The 12,394-nt window shown below is 43.2% G+C and overlaps 1 protein-coding gene across 1 annotated transcript in view; it reads left to right on the forward strand.

Moving 5' to 3' along the window:
• Positions 1–6,018: 6,018 nt before the first annotated feature.
• ETV6 (ETS variant transcription factor 6) overlaps positions 6,019–12,394 on the forward strand; it is a 186,129-nt gene continuing 179,753 nt past the window's right edge. Inside the window, exon 1 of the mRNA XM_040642165.1 lies at positions 6,019–6,343. The gene's annotated coding sequence lies outside the window, so the exon portion shown is untranslated. The remainder of the gene's footprint in view (positions 6,344–12,394) is intronic.

Consider the following 12,394-nt stretch of genomic DNA (forward strand, 5'->3'; position numbering starts at 1 on the left):
CTGCTCAGATGACACCTTATCTGGGAGTCCTTCCCAGGCCACCCTTTTGAGATAGCAACGACCCAACTCCCTCTAAACAATCCTTTATGTCCCCTTCACCGTTTTGTTTTTCTGTGGGGCACTTGTCACTCTCTGACATTGATTCTAGTTGTTTTTTACTTAACATATTTCCTCTTGCGCTAGTATGTAAGCCCCCACGGGAATGGGGACGTTTGTCTCTTTCGTTCGCTGCTGTATCCCCAGCACCCAGAGCAGTGTGCAAATATTTCTTGAAACGGTGAATGGAACTTTGGGCAAGTGACCCAATCTTTCTGTGCCTTACTCTTCTTGAGAGTAAAAATAGGGATTAAAAATGGAGCCTACTTACAGGCTTCCAGCTGTTGGGTGGGTAAGTCATGGGGTTGAAGGGGAGTGTAGTCAGTGGTATTGTAATAGCGCCGTATGGTGACAGATGGTGACTACATTTATGATGAGCAGAGCGTAAGGTATAGAGATGTTGAATCACTCTGTTGCACACCCAAAACTAATATAACATTGTGTGTCAACTGTATTTCAATAACAAGAAAATAGAGCCTACCTCGTGGAGTTGCAGTTCTTTTGTCTTTTGTCTAAAGCCCTTGGAACCAGCCTGGCACATAGTAAATGCTCAATAAAGGTTCTCTGTTATTATAATCTTCATTAAATATTTGACTTCCTTACGAGACTGTAAATTCCCTGAGGGCAGAGGCTGTTTCTTATGTCCTTTTTTTATTCCGGTAGCGATGTGGTTAACACCATGATTGATATTCAGCGTTTGTTCAATAGATAAATAAATTGCAGACAAACTGTAGGCAGTACCTCTGTAAATATTTGTTAAATTTAAATGCATAGTTTTCCTTCCTATCTTTTTCTCCAAGGTGCAGTTGGTGAATCTTCATTGAATGGTATGATTCTATCGTGCCTTAGCTCATCACTTAAGCAGTGAGGCCAATAATTTATTTTGTTGCCATGACTTGGCCGGAATTTGTTGGGGATTGACAGCAGTAGCGGAAACTTTGTGGGTGATGAATGTCACCTCGGCCTCTAAGATACAGGGTGGTTACTTGAGATCTCTTCCATTCATAGTCGATACTTCACCGAAATGCTTCCCTGGGAAAAGGGGGTGCTTACCGAGGCGGCAGGCATCAGAACAGACAGATGCGAGAAAAGATGAAAGAGTAGGTTTAGAGGGAAACGTCCTCCTCCTCTCTGTTCTCAAAAAACAGTTTAGAGGTTGTAAGAAGATTCTGCTTCTAAACTAGAACCAGTCATTTGAATTCCGTGGGCCTCACAGTTTTTCTGGTAAAATGAGAGACTGGCACTAGAAGAGCTCGAAGGAACCTTCTTCCTTTTGAAATTTCCTGATTCTATGGAAAATGTTGAAGAAGGCCCTAGACTGATGAAGAATTTAAGGGCAGAGGTTTGAGTGGAGACACTGATAAAATGGAAGAGGGTATTGCCGCAGGAGGGAGCACTGGACAAGTGGCTGAATGGCATAGTGTCCATTTGTGAGAGGAACTGGAAAATTATAGCATTTAAATAGAAAATGAAGTCAGAACCCACATCTTAACAAAAGGCTTTTCTGATCTCCTGGTTTGGGTCAGTTTATTTAATGTGAACTAAGTTGCATGTTAGCTATCCAATCTGGGCGTCTCATTTGTGAAACTTTCCCATAACAAAGTCCCGGGAGGTTTCCAATCATGCCCATAAGGTAATGCAATCTGGCAAGAGGATTTGGACCTTGACAAAATCTCTTGCCCAATTTGGTTTCCAGAAAGGCTGACTTACCTAATTTGAAAATAAATTGAAAACAAAACCTTTGGTTGTTACTTGTTTGATGAAATGCCACAGAAAGCTATGTTGCTGTTGTTTTTTTCCCTCATACCCCTTTACTGTGGAGAAGATTGTTACCATTTGCTCCGAAATATCTGTCTTTGGTTTACTGTCCTTTCCTGCCGTAGTGCTTCAGTAAGGCCAAATCACTATAGCAGTGATGTTAAATCTAGGAATCCTCGTGTGTGTGTGTGTGTATTTGTGTGGATGTGTATTTCATGCCATGTGTATGTCCCTGCAGTTCCTCTCTCCACATTAATATTGGTGTTCTATGGCTGCGTAGCAAATCAACCCAAACTTAGTGGTTGAAAACGACACATGTTTACTTTCTTACAGTTTCTGGGGGTCAGGAATCTGGACACAGCTTCTTTGGGTCATTCACTTAGGGTCTCACGAGGCTGCAATTAATGTATTAGCCAGGGCTGTAGTCTCATCTGAGGCTTGAGTGGGGAAGAATCTACTTTTCTGGCAAATTAGTACTTGACAGTTGTGGACAGAAGATTTCAGTTACTTGTTAGCTCCCGGCCAGAGGTGGCCATCAGCTCTTTACTGTGTGTGCCTCTCAACCTGGGCCCCTCACACAAGGCAGCTTGCGCCTTCCAAACTAGCAAGGGAGTTTAATGTTTTCCTGTAACTCAGCGTTCTTTATAGGTATGACCTCCGTTTTTTCCCTATTATTTGTATAAGGTATGATAGAAGTAAAGAGAACCAAGAGGCTCCAAAAAAGCTAAATGAAAAACGAAAAATGGAAATACCTTATGATCCAGTAATTCCACTACTGGGTATTGACCCAAAGAAAACAAGAACAAAAAACCCCCACTAAGTCAAAAAGGTACATGCACCCCTATGTTCATTGCAGCATTATTTACAATAGCCAATATATGGAAGCGACCTAAGTGTCCATGGATAGATGAATGGATAAAAAAGATGTCGTGTATGTATACAAAGGAATATTTCTCAGCCATAAAAAAGAACGAGATCTTGTCGTATGTGACAACATGGGTGGACCTAGAGGGTATTATGCTAAGTGCAGTAAGTCAGACAGAGAAAGACAAATGCCATGGGACTTCACTTATATGTGGAATCTAAAAAAACAAAACAAATGAACAAACAGACTAAAAAAAATACAGAGAACAAACTGGTAGTTGTCAGAGGGGAGGGAAGGAGGTATGGGCGAAATAGGTGCAGGGTAAAAACTTCCAGTTGTAATGTAAGTAAGTTATAGGGATGAAAAGTATAACTCCCCCCCCCCCAAGGCTAAGTGAAATGTCTAAGGTTGCAAGCAGCCAGAGGTTGCACTGGAATAAGAATACAAGTTGATTAATAGCAACAATTGGCATTTTCTAAATATTTACTACATACCAGATACTGTGCGAAGAACTTTATGTCATGAACGTGTTCGTTCAGCTCTCCTTACAATGCTCTGAGATAGGCATTGGTATTACTAAACTATTTAATGGGTGGGGAAATTGAGGGTTGGAGAGATTATATAACCTGCCCAAGGTTTGCAGACAGGGAGTGCCCAGGTATAAACACAGGCAGGCAGATTCAGAAGCCACTACCATCCTGCTCTGAACGTCTTTCCATTAGAACGCAATGCTACCTGGCTTCAGAATTCTTCCTCTCTTTTGTCAGGTACTTAATTCACTGCAGTACTGCAAAGGGATCCTTGTAATAGATTGCTCCTTTGGAAGTGCATCAGTAAAATGGAGGACAGTATTCTTTCTTTTCTACTTGAGCCAGGCTTCCTCATTTTTCCTCTCAAGACATATGGGACAAATTGAAGGAAACCAGAATTTAATGGGATTTGCATATATTAATAACACTTTTGCTGCATACACATCCAAAAAACGAAACTTACAGAGTCCTCTGAGTTGATAGAATACAGCTTGTTCATTTTTAATTCATTTAAAATGTTCATTTTCAATTAAGCATTGTGCATTTCATTATTCCATAAAACACCAATAACCTGAAAAAGACAGAATAGGTCTATTTTTCCATTCTGTAAAACCGTTTATGTAGATGGATCTTGTTGAGACATGTGCAAAATTTGATTTGAGCATTAGAAACTGAAATTTTAGAGTAAAATAATCCACTTGTGTGTGTTTCTTCTATATTTCTGGAAACCTGGAGAGTTACCCTGCAAGATACTTTAAAATGTATAAATACAGAGAAAAAAAAATACCGAGAAGGTTTGTTGATCATTGAACTTTTTCATAAGTAGCAACAGAGAATGGAGGTCAAGAGAATGGAAAAATGTTGTACTGGGTGAGATCCAACCAAACACCTGAAAGTGGTGTGGCCATCCTCCATATTATATAACATGGAGAGTGGCAGAGTCCTCCAGCCAGAAGGACCTTAGACCATACCGAGGGCCCCACTAGAAGGGATGCAAAGGTGCACGTAGGTCAAGGTCATGTATCCAACTTCCTTCATTAAATGCTTATGAATTTGCCTTCCCTGAACTCATGTTGGAAACCCTTCTTGAACTTATGGTCCTTTCTCCTATACGACATTTGAATTTCTTTTTATAAGCTTCAATTCAAATCAGCATAGCGCATAGTTATTTGAGTATATGTCTCCTTCTCCGTAGGATTCCTTAGACTATTTATAATCAACTTTAATCTCCTTCCAGTACCTAGCATGAGGCCTGGGACATTGGGGGTTCTCAGTATGTAATGTGGATGGCAGGACCTACAACCATTAGTTCTACAACTCCATTCTAAGATTTTGAGGGTGATCCCTCATTCCAGGAATCTGAGAGATGGTGAACAGAATCAGATCCACTGTATCACTGTCCTTCATGTTCCTATATTTTTTGTTTGTTTGTCCTTAATTTTTTTTCTTGCCTTGTCTTTTTTTTCCCACTTAAAAATTATGGCAAAATAACATAAAATTTACCATATTAACCGTTTTTATGTGTATAATTTAGCATCACTAAGTATACTCACACTGTCGTGCAACCGTCTCCACCGTCCACATCTAGAACTTTTTCATCTTCCCCAGCTGAAACTCTATACCCATTAGACAATAACCCCACTTCAGCCTTCCCTCCCCTGTCTGGTAACCACCATTCTCCTTTCTGTCTCTATAAATCTGACTGTCCTAGGTTCCTCACATAAATGGAGTCCTATGGTATTTGCCTTTGTGTGATTGGCCTCACTCACTTAGCCTGTGTTTTGTGGTTCATCCATGTTGTAGCATGTGTCAGAATTTCCTTCTTTTTGATGCCATCCATTGTCTGTGAAGACTCAAGAGTCTCAGTGTTTTTAGTTTTTGTAGCCAGAGGTAGATTTTTCTTCCAGACCTATGCTTGGCCTTTTCGTGAGAGGAAATTTCCAAAGGCATGCCCTGACTTCCTGAGTGGTGTTCTTTGGCGGAGCTGAGTAGCAAAACTGAGGTCGTTCGTGTCGGTGTAACACGGGAGCACCTGCTTCATGTCAAGGGCTCTGCCTGTGGTCTGTTGGTAGCAGCAGAACTCAAACGAGACTTTCATTAACAGTATAAACTTATATTTTGAAGAACAAAGCTGAGGTGGCCTCAAAAACCATCATCAGCATGGCCATCTGAGCCTATGTAAATAGTCCATAAAGAACGTGGCTCTTCATGAAGCTCACCAGGAAAAGACATAGTCCCTGCCTGTATGCAGTTTATATTCTAAGTTGTGAAATGTCAGCCATGACTCTGGAGAGTTAGAAAAAATGAATTTAGTTAGTACTCTTAAAGAGTGATCATGTAAGGAGGGCCCCGAACTTTCAAAGACAGAAAGGGAAAACATTACTTGGTGCAAGTATTGAAAGAAAATACCCAGGAGTCATTAGTTGACTAACAGCTGATTGGGAAAAAAGTGCTGAAATATACTAAAAATAATACAAGTTTCAAGGCAAATAACCCTTTTGCTAACCTTTGCATTAGTCAGTTCCTTATTAGAGTATTTTTTCCTGTTTTAGTCACTCTTTAGAAGAGTGTGTATAAATATAGAAGTTGAAGAGAAGTGTGATAAAAATAATTGAAGATGTAGAACATGGGTTTTAAAAGAAAAGGTTAGAGAAATTTGGGGATTAGAATGGCTGACTCTGTTATCTTAATATAAAAAAAAATCAGAAGACTATTTATGGGTGAGCCATTGCAAATGATACCAAGAAGTTTAAAACACACTCTCTCTCCTGTTGCGGTATTCATCAGTCTACTGTCCAGGTTTTCATTGTGCAGTTGATCAGGTTTTTTTTTTTCTTTTTTCTTTTTTCCATTTCCCGAGAGCACTGAGTGGAAGGAAATGCATGTGAAGTTGTGGGAGATATTTCAAATGATCCTCAGAGCCTAGCAGAGCGCCTTCTAACTACCCACTGGGAGATGAGTTTCCTTCCTGGCGGTCAAGAGGGCTGAGCAGGAGAGCTTCCTGAAGGAATGCGGACTGACTGATGTCGATTATGTAATTCCTTTTCATTTTAAGATTGGAAGGAAACTTTAGGAAGAGATAGGTAATTGCCCGGTGAGTATAAGAGTCCACACTTAAAATATGTGTATATTTCTAAGGTTTTGAAAATAAAAAAAGAAAAGCTATCTTGGTCACTCCAGAGTATTTTCAGGTCCTCCTCCTGTTGTTTTTAATCCGACTCTTTGTTCCTTTCTTAGCAGTTATTACAACTTGCAGATATTTTGTCTGTTTATTTTTTATTTTGTCTGCCTCACCATCACAAGGTAGGCACCATGAGAACGGGGACTGTGTTTAGTTCTTTATTGTATTTCTGGCGGTAAGCAGAATGTTGACACACAGTAGGTACTCAAGAGACACTGGTTTAATGAAGGAACCGTTGTTCAAGAGTGGGGGGGGGCGGAACAAGTGCTAGGAAGTGGATGTTGACCACCTCGAAGGGACAGTAGCCTTCGAGTTAAACAGGGAAGGAAGAGAGGCAGAGAGCAGGAGAAGGGGAAGGGGAGTGAACTCACAGGGCTTTTTTCTATTGTTGTTGTTGGTACATTAGGTAAGAATGTGCTAAAAATGGTAGACATAGAATGTCCTATAAAAAATGGGAGGCAGTGTGGGCTGGTGCCCAAACACACCAGCTCTGGGAAACAGTTCATGAGGACTTGCCACTGGGTGAAGTTGGTTTGTTTTCTAAAACAGCCAAAGGCTCTCTGAAAGCCAAGTTTTCCTGGTGCATAAATCAGTTGGAGGTTTTAGTGGCGGTGGTCGTGGTGGTGGCGGTGGTCGTGGTGGTGGTGGTGGTGGTGGTGGTGGTGGTGGTGGTGGTGTGTGTGTGTGTGTGTGTGTTTTAAGCATCTGACTCCTTTATTTATATTCTCTGCCCTGGCCTTCCATGTTTTTTGAGCAGTTTTAGATTAGATTATCCGCATTGGGATAATGGAGCAATTTTGCAGTGAATTGCCTCTGTGCTTTGGACTAGTTGATTCTCCTTGGCGTGACTAGCCAAAAAAAAAAAAAAAAAAATCTTGATTTAGTCTGGTCTGGTCTGTTATAGTCTGAACTTAAGGACATGAAGTCCCAGACCTTAGGATGATTAACTTAAAACATGAGCCTATTAACAAAAGGGTAAAACAAAGTTTCAAAGGAAAATCACCTCTTCCCAAACGACCAGTCCTCTCCAAATCCAAATAATTCCACCTTCCAAACTGTCCCATGCCGATGGAGCTTTTGAGGGAAATTTGTTTGAACCTCGTACCTTGAATATTCTCAGGGGAAGCCTGGAGCAGAGCTAAGACCCCTCTAACCCTTGTCAGCCCACCAAACTCTCTCGCCATCTCTATACACCTCATCAAGAGAAGGCAGGCTGGGAGTCCGTCCAGCTGCTGCTGTTGAAGTGCTTTTAATACCCTGGAAGCACAGGGGTAAATGAAAGCAAGAGCCTTGAACCTCTGGACTTTTCCAGAATAGTTTTGAGGGACATACTGTCATGGTGGGAGTCCCACCCCCTCAGCTTCCATGGTTTTATAAATCTTTGGAGGACCTCTTTGGGACAGGGATGATAAGAAGCACATGTTCCTTCTGCTGATGTCTCTTTGTCTGAGCTCTTGATGTCCTCAGACCCCACATTCACGTTGGTGAAAGGAATGGAAATAACAGGGCCTTTCATTTATAAAGCAGCTTTTAAAATATTTGCTTTTGTTATCTCGTTCCATCCTGATAATAACCGTGTGAGAAAAGCAGGGTGCGTTCTTACTGTCCTTGTGTGCACGCAGAGAAACTGATGCACAAAGTGTTTCGTGAAAGGGCAGAGCAGGGACCGAACGCTGTGTCTTCTCACTGGGAAAGCAAGCCCAAGTGCAGAATCGTCTCTCTGCGAAGCAGCCCTGAGGAAGAATCAAAGACGGGGGAGCCTGATGGGGTGCACTTCAAATTTTTAAATTTTTCCTTGGTAAAATAGTGAATCAGCACTCTGAGCCTCTGGGGTGGAGAACCTTCCTTACCCTCGAGACTTCATCGAGAGGCACTGAGTGCCCTAGGGACCCCAAGTTCTTACCCTCGAGGCTTCATCGAGAGGCACTGAGTGCCCTAGGGACCCCAAGTTCAAGTGCTACAGAGATAGTAGGGCCAACCAGACTTTTGAGAGCAGGACAGATCAGAGACTAAGTCTTAAGTGTTAACTGAGCACAAAGGAATTCTGAAATTGACAGGTGGAGAGTCCCCGCACGGCTTGCTTCTGGCAGGCCCTGGCTTCTTCCAGGCCCGGTTCCAGAACGATGGCTTCCATAGCGGTATCTGTCTGCTTTCTGATGGGGCATATAATTTACCTTTCGAGTTCTATAAATGGAATCGGGGTGAAGCCTTGACTTTGTGGACGGAGGGCCTGCAAGTTGGTTTCTCAAGTGGGTTTCTCTGCTCCACAGTGAACACTTTGTACAGTCAGGTAGACCTTTCCGCCAGAGGACCAACTCTTGGGTGTTTGGAAAGGAAGACAAACCTGTATTTTGTAGAAAGGGCCTATTGTTCCCAGGGAGTGGTTGTAGCCAACTTCTCGGGCTCCTTGGCTGACTCTGAAGAAGGAATTGAAGTCAGAATGCTAATCACTGACTTGCACAGACATCAACAATCAAACCTCAGGGAACTCATACGAAAGTAAACAGAAGTGCTCCATTTCAGATTCTAGAAGAAGAGCAGTTGTGTAAAACAGGCTCAAGATGAAAAAAATGAGCTGGTGAGGGGGAAAAAAATTCTCATTCCCTGCTTGTCAGACGGGTAGTCTTAAAAATAAAGAAATCCTGAGGCGTGGGCTTATTTGCCATTACCAGCCTTGCGTGGCTGGCAGCCTTGTTCTGGTAGAGGTGGTCTCCGGAGCGGGGAGCCGGAGCAGGCCGGTGAGGACCACGCCCTGACCAAATCTCGCAGGATTTCTCTATGTGAGCTGGACATAGACTTTTGTATTCGGGTTGTGCCCTGCATTTCCATTGATCCATTTCATATTCTCGCTTGTTCGCTCTCATGCCAAACAGCAGGCTGCTGTCGAGAATATTGTTATCAGGAAGGAGCAGTTTCTTCTGAATGTGAGAGATTTTGGAATTGTTGGAACCAATGTGTGGTGGTGGGTCCACGGAAATGTTCTCAGTTTGGTTTAGTCCCTGAGGATTTGTAAGGAGAGAATTATTTCCCCCCCCAATTACTGCTCTCCAGTGTCCTTCATGTAGATTTATGTCTTCTAATCTGGGCCTTTCTTTGATTTAGTGCCAGCTTATCCAAATTCCAAGTCATGGATGTGGCAGGTGGGTAAACTGATCTGTCCTAGAATGCGTGGTGGAAACGGCATTGGCCGTGGCACGGGGAGACCTGCTTCTACTTCTGCCAGTGACCTGCCTGTGACCCGAAGTGTCACTGAGCTGGTCGTGTCACCTTACAGGGCCCTATTCACCTGTTATTGATGAGGCTGGGCTAGAACATGGTTACAGTAATTCTAATCTCAGCCTTCTCTGCTTCTAGATTAGAGCTTATAAAATGACTTTTTAATAGGAGCCGTTTATATGCTATTTGAAGTCTATCCATTCTTCTCCCAGTAGTTGTATTTATGATTCTCCCAGCCTTATTCCATGAACTTTGGCAAGTAGAGAAGTTATCCCACCCATGACTCCGTTAGCCTCAGCTCTGTAGTGCGCGTACAGGAAAAGCTATACTTACTCCCCAGGTTAACCTTTGTTTCCACTGAGAGAATGCTCTCACACACAGCCTTGATCTCACGTAACCGAAATTGGAATAAGTCAGAGCTGGGGTGCATGGGACAAATGGGGACATCTCAAGTTTAGGGTTGAGGAGTCCTGATGAGAAAAATGAACAGTGTGGATAAGGGTTCAAAGACCCATAAAGCTCTCCTCACTGTTGGCCATTTTGGGGAGTCCTGTTGTCTTCCGAGCTATTGTCTGGCCCGGCCCGGAAGCTTGCTGAAGGACTAGCAATTTTCCAGAAGTGCCATACGCCATCCTGCATTCTCTGAAGGAGCTGTGGGGCTGAGGGATCACATCCCTAGACGGTGCTTCCCACCGGCTGCCCACAGTCTGCACATCACAGATGACTGAGATTGTCACCTGTCTGCTGTGCGTCCCCTCTACAAGCCTTGCTGTGTTGTCCTTATGAGCCTGGGGACTGTTTATAGAACCGCACCAAGTGGGATGGGCATTGTTTCCGTCCAGGCATGTAGAAATCGGACCTGTGAACCTGCCTGGCTTCTCACCTCTCAGGCCCCCTTTTGGAGTCCTTCAGGCCTTCGGTGGCACCAAAACCCAGGGCTGCTCAAGCAACTTGGCTTTCTTGCTGGTGTCTTTTTGTTACCTTTGCCCCCACCCACCTTGTTTTTTAGCCATCAGTGAGTTTATTTTTATTCTTTCAAGTTACTCAGGGACTTAAAATCAACTTGAAAACGGAAGGCATAAGTATGTGAAAAGTCATGTTAACGGTATTGGCTCATGGGCGGAGTGACGATATGATCAGGGAAGGAGAGATTTCTATTCAGGAGTGATCGGGGGAGGCTGTATTGAGGTAGTGGTCTCACTCCATGGCCTGAAACCTTGATTTTCTCCCTTTTATTTTATATGTAATATCTGAGGTATTTTATATGTAACATCAGATATTACATATAAAATATATATATATATATATATATATATATATAAGAAAGTATGTGAGTTACAAAGTATGACAATAAAATGAAGAGCCCTGAACTTACCAGCTAACTTAGGAACTAGAACATTACCAATACTACGGCCCTGTCTGTGTGCACCTCTCCCATTCCACCCCTGCCTTCCCACCCAGGTTAGCCACTGTCTCGAATCTCATGAGGTTTATTCCCTTGCTTTTGTGTTTTTCTTTTTTGAAAGTCTTTGTAGAACTCCTGTGTCTTCTTTGGAGAGCTCATAATCTTCCGTGATATGGGGTCTCTGAAGGCAAAACACCTGGGGGCGTACATGACGGTCAATTTTACGTACAGGTTCCCCCGCTATCCCAAAGTAGAGTGTTCCTGCAAAAACCTTCTTAAGCTGAAATGGTGTAGCGCGAAGGGGTAGTTACCATTAATTTATATGGAAAAAGTTTTGAGTATTCCCAAACCCAAAAAAGAACGTCCCTTGGGCTTTGCTGATGTGTTAGGACACAGGCACATTTGCTAACTGACCCCGGAAAGAAACAGATCAAGCGCAGACGCTCACAGACACAGTTCAAAGCTCTGGCAGCTTGAGGCTGAGATGCTGAGTGTGGCTGCTGGGGAAGGAGCTGGTGGGGCCCCTCTTGTTGCTTGGGAGGCCCTGTGCACCTGTAAGGGCTCACTGCAGAGCAAACACTGAATGCTAGTTTCCACGTCTCTCCTTTTTTCGTAAAAGGAAAAATCCTCTTCAGATTTCATCTGGTTAGTGGAAACAGGTCCTAACAGAGGTCTTTTGTAAAAGTGAAGTGGTGTAAGGCAACGTTTTGACAAGTGGGGGATACCTGTATCTACTTGGCTGGGCCACGGTGCTCCGCCGTGTAGTCAGATATTCTTTTGGCTGTTTCGGTGAAGGCGTTTGTGGATGAGATTAACATTACAATTAATAGACTTGGAGTAAAGCAGGTTGTACTTCATCATGTGGGTGGGTCTTATCCAATCAGTTGAAGGCCTGAATAGAACAACAGATAGACACCTCTCCCTCTCTGCTGCGCCCCCCCCTCCCCCCACCCTTTGCCCTGAGCAAGAGGCGGCCAACAGCCTTCAGACCTGAACTGTAGCATTGCCTCCTGCCTGGCTTCCCAGCCTGCCAGCCCACCCTGCAGATTTTGTACTTAATCAGCATCTGTGTTATGAGCCCATTCTTTAAAATAAATCTCTGCATGCACACACACACACACACACACACACACACACACACACATCGTATTGGTTGTGTTTCTCTGGAAAACCCTGACCGATACAGCACATCAGTTATCTGCATGCCATGTGGGTAGCATTACAGACTGGATTTGCAGAGTATTCTTTTGTGAGGAGATCAGCAGTGTATTAGTCACATGCTAGGAGAGCATTTGGCTGATTCTGGCCTAGGCCGTGGAAGGGAAATCCTGATTTTTCTGTAG

The sequence above is a fragment of the Ursus maritimus genome, unplaced genomic scaffold, assembly GCF_017311325.1.
Source record: "Ursus maritimus isolate PB19 unplaced genomic scaffold, ASM1731132v1 scaffold_26, whole genome shotgun sequence".
Lineage (NCBI taxonomy): Eukaryota > Metazoa > Chordata > Mammalia > Carnivora > Ursidae > Ursus > Ursus maritimus.